We start from the raw sequence: 12,353 nt of genomic DNA on the forward strand, positions 1-12,353 counted from the left end.
GTATATTTTATGAATAAGAATTTTTTTTTATAACATGTGACTGTAAACGATACTGACTGACTGTAAATATTTTTACTTTCTGTAAATAAATGTTTTCACTAGCAGTAAACCATACACCTGTTGATGTTTTGAATTGCTGTGCACATAAAATGTTTTTACATTGTACAGTATTTGTAAATAAATGTTTTTGTACTTACTCCACCAATAAAAGAACATGTTGATTTGTTTTAAATTGTTCTTTGGCTCCTTTGATACTGTAAAAGAGTATTAAAAAAAATAGAAGACACATACTGTACTGGACTGTATGTACTGGCACTGTATAGAAGACACATACTGTATGTACTGTAATACATGTAGAATAAATGCATACTTTTTATTTTTTGGGGTTTATTACACAGTATACTGTATATAAAAAAGTATTGTATACTGTACGTTCGGAAAACATCAGCATACTGTTTCAGGTATTCTATCCTAATCAATAACAATGGCCACTAAACTGTAGACTCCGGTACGTGGTTTTTTAAATCCGATTCAGCAATGTGCAGGCATTGTTACACAAAGCGATATTATCCATCGAAATCCCTCCACTAGCCGTTTTCTTTTCTGAGGAAAAACAAAAAGAAAAGTTTTACGTTAATGGTCAGTCCCCTAAAGAAGTTCCCAGTCATTCCCATCAATAATTTTCTCGGGGGGCGTCTCCTGTTCACATACGCATGCGCCTACCGTCGATGTAATGACACGCATATGCGTTTCAAGAAGGTTCCAATGCGCATGCGCCTAGCGTTCCACCAATTGTCCAGTACTGTATCTGCAGTACAGTACTGTAGAAGACGCTCAGCCAATGATATTGCTTACAGGAGAACCGCTTGACTTTTGAATCGCACCGATATTGATAATGTCAAAATAAAAAAAAAAACAGAAAATAATACTGCAACAATACTCACCATAGAATTTCCCAATCAGCTGGCGCCGGCACCAGGCCACTGCCAGTCCAGTATTCTTGATCATACACGTTGACAGTTGGCAGCGGGACTACTACACCTGTAGTCAGCTGATTAGGCTGGAAATCACTTAGGAACATGCAAGCTTGCTCCAAACTGCACGCGAAATCCGGCTCAGGCTGCAGGTGTCCGTGCGTGGACAGACAGCGAGGGTTGTCACTGATGGTGGGACCGTCATTGGAAGCCGGTGTTGGTGCTGGCGCATTGCTTGCCACCGACTGTCGTTTCTTAGTTGGTTAAAACACAACCTTTCGCCTTTTGCCGTCTGCATGATCATAGATACAGGAAAAAGCCGGTGATACACACCAATACCCTCCAATAAATTCAGGATCAATACGATAAAAACATGGATCGGTACATAACCTTTTCCTTATTGCACGCTTCCACACATGAGGAGCTGGCGAAAATTTGTCAAAGTCAAAGTTTTCGATAAAATACTGATACATTTGAACAACTGTTGCCATCTTATCATCTGTTGCATTAATTGCGGCCGAGAATAACAGAAACTGGTCTTTGTCTTTATTTAATATGAAAAGCCTAAATTGATACATTATTGTAACCTCTTCCTTCAGTCTCAAGGCCAATTTACAAAAGCACACTGTGGTATCTTTTTTAAACGAAACACCTGCAAGTCGACACATTACTGAAGCGCATGCGCATTACAATTCATGAATATCTGCCATCTGGCGGCCACGCGAAGAATTTCAACCTATTAAATCCGAACCATTCTCAATAAACGCATGAACAGCGCATCAACCGCGCATGACCCGCGGCTGAGAACGCAACATGAATGCGGCATGCACCCGGTAAAGTGCGTCGCATTCGGAAAATAAACAGGAAAAATGCGGTGATGTTTTAGAATAAAAGGGGCCGCAGCAGTATTGTACAGTACTTACTTAAGACGCCCATATTTCCATCCCAATTTCCATCTCATCTGCCTGATGCTGGTCACAGATGCTTTTATTTTGTGAATTGCCTCTAATGCATTATTTACCCTTGTGGCACATGTCTCATCATTCTGTTCACTTATTTGGTCCACCAGAAGTGTTGTCGCCCTACAGTGTAAAGAAAATCAGAACAATTTGTTATAGTAGGCAAATTAAGCATCCCTCCCTCCCTCAAATAAAGCATCCCAATAGACTGCACTGTCACACACTCAGTCACTCCTACTGTACCACCCAATCACTGGCATAAAAACTGGTGACATACAGTAATGTACTGTTGATGCTTTGTGGGTGTGTGTACAGTAAATGCAGAATTATTAGTTACCACAGGCATACAGAACACACAGGCAAACACAGGCATACAGAACAGTACAAGATGTTGTTAGAGTTACAGTATGGAGGACAAGAAGTACTACTGTACTGTAGTGACGGTCGGATTTCTTTTGATATTTTTGGCCTTCCCAAGCGCATGATAACTAACAGTGCTTTTAGCTAAAACGAAGCCCGAATCAAGTTACCAGCGTTGGATCTGTAAAATGCGGTGTCCATTCTGGTACATATCCTTTATTCTCAAGCTGAGATCTTTTTAAATCCTTTTCTTTGGCATCGCTGCTGTTAGAAAACAAATGCGAGCACACACAGAGCAATTCGATGTGAATTCAATGTGTATTGAATGTGCATTGAATACACAAAATGGATGGTGTATTTATACTTTAATTTAATGTGCCTCAATGTCACTCGACAGGATTAGTACACAGTACGCCCACTTTTAACACCTGCACTTCGTGTCCATGCTCGCAAAAAAATTCAAATAAAAGGTGAGACAAATTGCATAGACTCTCACACACTGATCTCTATCTGAACTTGCTCTTGTCCAGATACTGCATTGTGCATTCGTCCTTCTGTTTCCTTGGATTGCCCCAGATTTTACGATGCAGGAACCAGCTTGCTTCTGGTTTGCTGGCCAAGTGAAAGGCGGAAGCTGTTTCCCAGCCAAAAACTAAGTGAAAACCAAAGCAGAATAAAGAAAATGTTCCGAAGAGTCCAAAGGTTAAGACCCCTGGGCCTTATTTTGTGAAGAAGAAATTTGGTGCCCTTAGCACAGTGCAAGTCAAGTGGAGTCCCGATCCTCTCCTTGCACCCCCCCCCCCGCTCACCTGCTCCACAACCCATCCTCGACGCTACTGTTCTCCTGTCAACCCCCTGCCGACCTGCTCCACAACCCATCATTGACGCTGCTCTCCTGTCAACCCCCTGCCGACCTGCTCCACAACCCATCATTGAGGCTGTTCTCCTGCCAACCCCTGGTCACCAGCTTCACCACCCACCTTCACAGATGTCTACAGCATGGATCAAAAGGTTGATCTTCTTTTGGAGACCATGTTGAGTATGGATATGCGCATGGATAAAATGGAAAGGAACATGGAGAAGATGGGAAGGAACATGGAGAAGATGTAAAGGAAGATTGTGGGGATGTATTCTTTCCTGCGAGTTCCTGTCCCTGTACCAGTATGTCTGACGCAGGAGCAGGAGGATGACCTACATGATGTGACCTTCACGTTTCCATCACCAAGCCCCACACGCTCACCCCATCTGTCACAAGATCGTCTGTACCAGTATGCCTTTGAGGATGAGATGACAACTCCGGTAAGGCCACGACATGTTAAGCATCCTCCCAGACCGCCTACCCTCGCCCGCTTCCAGAAGTACACCAGCACCCAGGATTGTAACGCTGCCGAACATCATCTTGACTGACCTGACCCAGCACACCCGGGAGAAATACAAGACTGGAAGTGCTCGTGCAGCCCATAAATTTGCCCTGTCAATATTTAAACACCACGTCAGTTTTTAGATGTACAGCTGTTGGACCCACAATGTAAATTATGAAGGAAATAAAAGAAAGAAGACTCTGCCAGCAAATTTAAGAAAGACCATTTTGAAAGAAGTGGAACATTATTTCCGTGTTACCCCAACAATTAGGAGAGCTGTGAGAGACACTATAAATGGCCTGTTGAGGTGTCAGGAATTCACTCCTGGCTTTGGCTGGAGCCCTTCCATCCGGAGCTTTGCAGGTTTCAGACAATCTATTCCCTGCCTCTGCAATTACCTGCTTCCTGCTGCCTCCTGTGCAGCTCTGGCCTAATTGGCCTCCTGTTCTATTTAGTGCCTGCCCCGCCCTCAGGAATTTGCTGGACATAGATTTTGCAATCCAACTTGCAAGTAACTGTGCATGTCACAGACTCCGTGTTTGGCCTGCTGGGCTCCTTGTGCCTTGTATCCTGCTTCCAGTCCCAGGCATCCCAAGGCCTTCTTGCATAGCGTCCCCGGCGCTGCTTTCCTTGTTCTTGGCAGACTTCGCCACGCTGTAGCGGCTACGCTGGTTTCCCCAGCGTTTCCTGTGGCGTGTCTGCCTCAGTTCCTGTCGCATCCCAAGGCCTTCTTGCATAGCAGCCCCGGCGCTGCTTTCCTTGTTCCTGGCAGACTTCGCCTTTGCCGCGCTGTAGCGGCTACGCTGGTTTCCCCAGCGTTTCCTATCTTCTCGTGCCTACCTCAGTTTCTGTCTCTTTGTCTCTTTGTCTCTTTAGTGATCCCCTTGCATACCGAACAGGCCTGGCTGTGGATCCACTCTCGTCTCCTGCCTTGTATCCTGACCTCCTGGACTTCTCGACCCTTTCACCCCGGTTTGCGGATTCCTACATACCTCCCGGCTCTGGACCCCAGGCTCTCGGTACCACCTATCTTCTGGAATCTCCCTTCTCGTCTGGCGAATATCTTACTTTATCTTATGCTCCCAGATGGTTCCAGATGCCTATTTTCCAATTTTAAGGCATGTCCCCGTAGCTGTGGGTGCAGTTTGTTACCCATATCACCTCAGTTTCGGGGTCCCTCCTTGTTTGTGGCAAGCACGTACGTTACATTATGTCCAGCCCCACAGACATGGACCCCGAAGAGGTTGAGCAACCAATCCCCATGCAGCGACTTCTCCAGCTAGAGGCGCAGCTTGCCTCCATGACGCAGGTGCTCGCTAGACTCTCCTCATTACAGCCTTCCCCAGGCTCCTCTGCCATGGCAGCTGCCACAGTCCCTAGCCCTGATTTAACCTCCCTGTCTGAAAGCCAGTCTCTGTCTGTAAACCTGCCCCAGTCTGAAAACCTGTCCTGGGCTAAAAGCCTGTCCCTGTCTGAAAAGCTGGTCCAGTCTGGAAAATCCTCCCTAACCTTGGACTGGTTCACGAAAAAGAATGACCAGTCCCTGGACTCCCTCTTTGCTACGAGGCAGCCCCCCGTGCTTCACATCCTGCCCCAGGACTCCTTGGGGTACCCCGATTTTCTTGGGATTCCCAAGCCGATGTTGCATGTCAGAAGTCAAAGGAGGAATTTTTCAAGTCCCCTGTTTCAAACTCAAGTTTCCCTTCCTCTGATGCTAAAGCTATGCCTGCTTTAACCCCTGCTAGTGAAACCTTTGTGCCCCCTCTATGTATCTTTGTAATCCTCAAGCCAATGTTGCATCTCCAAAGCCAAAGGATGAAATTACTATGCCTCCAGTTTCAAAGTCAAACTCTCCTTTTTCTGACTCTCATGCAGGGTCTGCTTTGACCCATGCTACTTCTCAACCTCTGGGTTTAAGGACAGAACTTGCATATTATGTTCCTCCTAAAGCTCAAGCTACCGAGCCTGTTGGATTTTACTGCTTTCACCGTTCTGCCCTAACTAAAGTTCTCACTCCAGAGACCAGCGTCCCTGTCTTTAAAGCCTTTACAGCACCTGGTGTTACCCCTCCAGTTTCTCAAAAAGTTGAAATCCCTGCCTGTGTCTCTAAATCTCTTTTATTAGAGCCTTCCCTTCCTGCATTGACAGTTCAGGTTTCAAAGTCAAAGTTTCCTTTTTCTCCTTTCCCTGCAAAGTGCCAAATTCCTGTTATTGCATCTCATGATTCTCCAGCAAATCCTGTGTTAACCTGTACCACAGTTAAAACCCCTGAAATAACCCCTTTCTCTGATTCCCCTGTAGTAGGAGATATGTCTGAGTTTTCTGCCTTTGCATCTAAAGCTCCAGTTTCTTGTTCAATGTTATCTTTGTCAAAGTTTTGTAATCATGTTGCAGTCCCTAGCAGTAACTCTCACACGCCCATTTCAGAGACCAGTGCACTTTTCACTAAACCCTTTATAGGAGCAAGTGTAATCACTGCTGCCCCTCAGACATGTAAGGTTTCTACCTTTGACTCCAAGCCTGTCTCTTTAGAACCCCCCACAGCATTTGTCTTTCCTTTCGCTGTTTCTCAATCTACCACTTCAGAGATCAGTCTTTCCATCTCTGATTCTTTGCAAATTCCCAGTTCCCTGTTACTGCATCCCAGGATTTTCCAGCAGTTCCTGAGTTAATTTGTGAAAGTTCCAAAGCCCCTGATGAAAAGACATGTTTTCCTCTTTCTGCCTCTCCTGTAGCATGTGATTTACCCTTTAAAAAAACTCCTGCTGTAAGAGGTGTTTTTCCTGATGTACCCGCATGGTTAAATGCACCTAGCCCTGTTTCTAAGGTCCCTGCCATGAAGATACCCCCAGGTCCGGTTATGCCTATTGTCCTTCCTCAATTTTTCCCTTCAGAGACGAGCGCAACTTCCTCTGATTCTACTGATGCATCTACTGCACCGACACACTTTATTCGAGCAAATGCCCAGTTTGTACCTGGCAGATACCTGGAATCCGCCGCTGCTCACCTCTTGCATGCTTCGTTGCGTTTGCCTTCCCAGCCACGGTTCATGCCTGGCTGACGGGGGCCTGATCTGTTAAATGATAATGATCAGGATTTACTAGGCTGCAATGCTTCGCTTGTCCACCAGATGGCATAAACTCATGACTTGTAAAGCGCCGAATCAGTAATATGTGGGCTTGCAGTTGTTTCGTTTAAAAAAAGATACTGTACCACAGTGTGCTATTGTAACTTGGCCTTGAGACTGAAGGAAGACGTTGCAAAAATTTATCAATTTAGGCTTTACATATTAAATAAAGACAAAGAACAGTTTCGCTTACACTATTCTCCAGAGACCCACCCGCCATGAGTGTTCAAATGCAGCCCGTGTTCCAAAAACCTGACAGAAGTTATGCTTATTTGATATGGGCCGCTATTAATGCAACAGAGGATAAGATGGCAACAATTGTTCAAATTTATCAGTATTTTATCGAAAACTATGACTTTTACAAATTTTCGCCAACTCCTCATTTGTGGAAGCGTGCAATAAGGAAAAGGTTATGTAGTGACCCCTGTTTTCACCGTATTGAGCCCCAATTTGTTGGAGGGTATTGGTGTGTGTCACAGGGTTTTTCCCGTATCTATGATCATGGAGGCGGCAAAAGGCGAAGGGTCGTGTTAAAACCAACTAAGAAGCGACAGTCCCTGCCAAGCAATGCACCAGAACCAGAACCAGCACCAGCACCAGCTTCTAATGATGGTCCCGCCGTCAGTGACAACCCTGAGACAGAGTCGGATTTCGCGGCCAGTTTTGATGAAGCTTGCATGTACCTAAGCGATTTCCCGCCTCACCTGCTGACTACAGGTGGGCTAGTCCCGCTGCAAACTATAGACGTGGGTGATGATGAAAGCTGGACTGGCAGTGGCCCAGCGCCAGCTGAATGGGAAATACAGTAGTACAGTATGGTGAGTACTGTATTGTTGCCGTATTATTTTGGTGGGGCTGGCTGGGTACTGTACTTCTTTAGGGGGCTGACCATTACTGTACATTAAAACTTTTCATTTTGTTTTTCCTCAGAAAAGAAAACGGCTAATGGGGGGATTTCGATGGATAATATTGTGCTGTACAGTATGCTGATGTTTTCCGGCCGAACAGTATACTGTGTAATAAACCCGAATAAATAAAACTATGCATTTATTCTACAGTACATTTTCAGTAAATTACTGCACATACTGGGGGCGAGATGTGTTTGCAGCAGAGAGAGAGATTTAATAATATTGTACAGTGAGCAGGGGGTTCCCTGAGCCAGAAATTAATGCTCAGGGACCCCCCCTGCTCCTGCTCAATATTATTAAAAATACAGAAATGCTGCGTCATTACCATAGCGGATAGCCGCTAAGGCAATGAAGGGGTTAACCCATCGTGCCCGCTTTATTGTGTGTAGTGGGGATGGGTGAGGGGGGTATTTGGCCCTTGGTGTGAGTTTAGGACTTGCGGGAGGGGGGGGGTTGCGGGTGCACTTAACCCCTTCACGACCGTAGCAGTTAATACCGCTACGGTCATGAAGGGGTTAAGCCCTCCTGCTACCCCCCCCCCGCAAGCCCTAAACAACCATCGTTGGGGCTAATACCCCATTCACCCACCCTCCCGCTACCCACAATAAAAAAATACACACACACAGCAGCCGCCAAAAAATAAATAAATAAATCTAAATAAATAAATAAATGACAATATATACATTTGAAATACATTTTTATTGATAGTGTAGATGTGCAGGGGGTCTCCGGAGCTGAAGCGCACAGGTTTTAGGTCTGGGGACCCCGTGCCCCCCGAGATACAGGCCCCTTTAGGGGTCTTTGCTCTGGAGACCCTCTGCACATGTACAGTATCAATAAAACATATACAATATACAGTATAAATAAACACTCGTTCTTTACCTTAGCGGCTATGCGCTATGGTAAAGAAGCATCATTTCTGTATTGTAATAATATTGTACAGTGAGCAGGGGGTTCCCTGAGCCAGAAATTAATGCTCAGGGACCCCCCCTGCTCCTGCTCAATATTATTAAAAATACAGAAATGCTGAGGGCGCATGCGCGACGGCAACGTAGATGGCAGCATAGGAATCTAGCTCCGTGCCGCGCGACACATAAAACAACTTAAAAACACCCAAATAATAAAGATCTTTAAAATAATCAGTGCCAGCAGCCTGTCTGAACATCCCAGGATGGCACCGAAGAAACCGGGGGCGCAGAAAAAAACGAAAACGGCCGATGTAAGGAATTACTGTGGCGGCGCTAGCACAAGCGGGAGCAGGGAGGAAATGGCACCAACTTCAAACCCCGGCACAGATAATGAAACGGAAGGTGAGGACGATTCCCCCAGCGACCAAGCACTATTACCAGTCAGAGAGGTTATATAATGACCTCAAATCGCTCCTGCAAGCTGACATAAAAGAAATTAAACGGGATGTGGGGAAGCTGGGCACCAGAACTGACGACTTGGAACGGAAGGTGGACCAGACCATAAAGGCAGTGCAAAGGACTGACAAAAAATCAGGGGACTTACAGAAACAAATTGACGAGCTGCGGGAGAGACAGGAAGATACTGAGAACCGGGATAGAAGGAACAATTTACGGATCCGGGGAGTCTCAGAGGAGATAGAGGATTGCAATGACTATGTCACCCGCTGGATTGAGACCCTTCTCCCCGACCTAAACAAGGAGGCCCGGGCAATGGACAGATGCCATAGAGCCCTCCGGGCTCGTCCAGTACATAACGAGCAGCCCAGAGACATCATAATTAGGTTACACTACTTCACCACGAAGGAAGCTATCCTACGACTGACGAGGCCCCTGCCATCTGTGGACTTTGAGGGGAACAGGATGCTGATCTTCCAAGATCTATCCCCAGCCACGCTTCTCAGGCGCCGCGGCCTGTTCCCCATTACAAGGGCCCTCAGGGAGCAGAATGTGCGGTACAGGTGGACCTTTCCGTTCGGGTTGCAGGTAACCAAGAATGGGAGGGCACTCCACATAAAAGACCCCGCAGACGGCTCGGAATTCTTAGTCAAACTGGGCCTCAAAGGTGCCCCGGCACCCCCATCGGAGGAGTCAGAAGTGCTAGAGCCGGAGTGGAGTGGAGGGCCTGGATCCCCGCGGACAAAAGGGAAGAAGCGCTGAATGAGGGCACCGGTCCTCCCACACTAGCGCACAGTTGCGCAGTTTTAAAGTTATTATGCGGTTACAAACTATCTAGCCCCACTGCCTGTTATCTGCCTGCCCCCTGGACACACTAACCGGAGGGGGGGGTAAACCAGCCATTTATCAGACCTGTGTCGCCCAGTTATGCCTCGGATCCGGACGGGTCAAACACACGCGCCCTCACCAAATGGCTCGATCAGGGTAGAAGCAAGAAGATCATGTCCGCCCTGGAACGGGGGGTGACCGACCCAGAGTAAACAGATGGGCAGCGCAATCCCTGCAAAAAAGTAAATGGACTTACCTTCAGTCAGCAAAAGATGGCGCTGAGGCCGGAGCATGGTGAGTTCCAGCGTGAGACGCAGATGGCAGAGGCTCTCCTAAGGCGGGAAGAAGCAGCGCGCCACACCTCCTCCTCATAGCGGAGCACTCCTCAAAATGGCGTCCAGTCACAGGAAACAGGAAACCAGCTGACAGCCGAGGGCGGATGCACAGCGACAGGCGCCATCTTGGAGGTGGCAAAGGAATCAGATGACGTCATCGGACAGAGACGCACCGCGCTGGAAGACGCGAAAGAACTGCAGATTGCCGCGGAAGTCTCCCGCTCGAAACAGGAGGGGGGATACTATATAGGGGACTTAAAGGCCTTGGGAAAGGGGGTAAATTAAGCAGATAGACGGCTAGATTGTAGAAGAAGGGAGCGGCAGGAATAGTAATAACAGGAGGTAGCCGAGAGGGGCTCAGGGACGTAGGTTATAGACTAGATATAGGGGCAAGGAAGGCGGAAATAATAGGAAGGAGAAAAAAGAGGGCGAAAGTAAGTGGGAGAGGGGGAAAGGCAGAGTGAGGGAATATAAGAGAGAGAAATAAAAATAAAGGTATAAGAGATAGAGAAGAGAGCAAGAGATGGGGGCGGAGAGGTCACGGGGGAGGAGAATGAGGACGTAAAGGCTAGGGAAAGATGGAAGCAGGTTGGGGGAAGTAGACAGATAGGATAGAGGTAGCAAGGTTAGAGCGAGGCAGGGTTAAGTATAGTAAGCTGGGAATCTGAAGAACATGGTTGGCGACTCGGAGAGAGATGCAAGGGGCAACAGGATAGAGAATTGATTCTTAAAAGTCGGATTGGCAAACACAGTCACATTAGGCCAAGTTGTGCAGTTAACAAGTTAGGGGATATATCTCCATTTATCATTTAGGGTGTATGAGATGCGCGGACACGGGGTGGGAACCGGCTGGTCTACCCCGAAGTCGGCATAAGCCTCAAGCAGGGGGTGATGGGGAGGGGTCTCCCAGAACCACCTAAAGACCTTCAGAGAGAGGGAGGGGGGCAGGGTCCGGGACTCGCCAGGTCCTCAATCCGAAAGGCAGTGATGCGGGAAGTAGGTCAGGGAAGGCCTGGTTCCGGTATCAGTTACATGTGTATAAACGTATATATGTTAGAGTGTTTTGATTTGTATGTATCCTCCCCTAATGTTTTTTCCCTCTGTACCACTCTCCCTTTTCGCGTACCCTACCCACCCATCAAGAGGCAGATGAGGAGACGCTCCGCAAAGAGGGTTGCTGAAACTGAAATCCATGCACCTCCCAGAGGGCCCCGAAGGGCGCAAGAAGTCACCGACAGAATCAGGTCATCAATAAAACACTATGAGTAATGAGGTCAGATGCATATCTCACAATGTGAAGGGGTTCAACGGCCCAGCAAAACGCAAGCTGGCCTTGCGGGACTACAAACGTTTCAGGGCCGATATCCTGTTTCTCCAGGAAACGCATTTCTCTAGAGATAGTTATCCAAAGTTCTGGGACAAAGATTTCAGAGTAGTACACCTGGCATCCGCACAAGTAAAAAAAAGAGGGGTTGCAATAGCTATACATAACAGGTTAGATTTTCTAGTTGAGAAGAAGGTTGTAGATAGAGAGGGCAGATTCTTAATCTTAGTGGGGTCACTACAAGGAAACCCGCTTACGTTAGCATCGGTCTATGCACCTTGCGAAGCCTCGGCGGATTTCTTCTCCCTCTTCTTTAGAAAGCTCCACAGGGAGGCTAAGGGAAAGATGATAATAGCAGGTGACCTAAACAGGACCCTAAATCCCAAACTAGACAGATGCACGTCTACGGAGGCCCCCCCTAAAATGGACATCCGGCAAATCACACAGGGGTTAAAAGATTGCCAATTAGTAGACATATGGTGGGAACAGCACCCCAGAAGTAGAGACTACACCTTTTTCTCTCACCCCCACAACCGATACAGCCGGCTGGACTACTTCCTTGTATCCAATAGATTGGTTCCGGTGGTCTCCCACTCAGGGATCCATGATATTTCGTGGTCCGACCACGCACCCATTGAGCTGCGGTGCTCACTAGATCTGCGGGCCAGACCTGGAGCAAATTGGAGGCTTAATGAATTATTTCTCAAAATCCCAGACATACAGAGAGAGATAGGAGACAGAATCACAGACTTCTTTGCTGAGAACGTAGGGAGTGTCTCGTCCAACACTACCGTGTGGGAGGCCCATAAGGCA

This window comes from Ascaphus truei, chromosome 2, assembly GCF_040206685.1.
Source record: "Ascaphus truei isolate aAscTru1 chromosome 2, aAscTru1.hap1, whole genome shotgun sequence".
Lineage (NCBI taxonomy): Eukaryota > Metazoa > Chordata > Amphibia > Anura > Ascaphidae > Ascaphus > Ascaphus truei.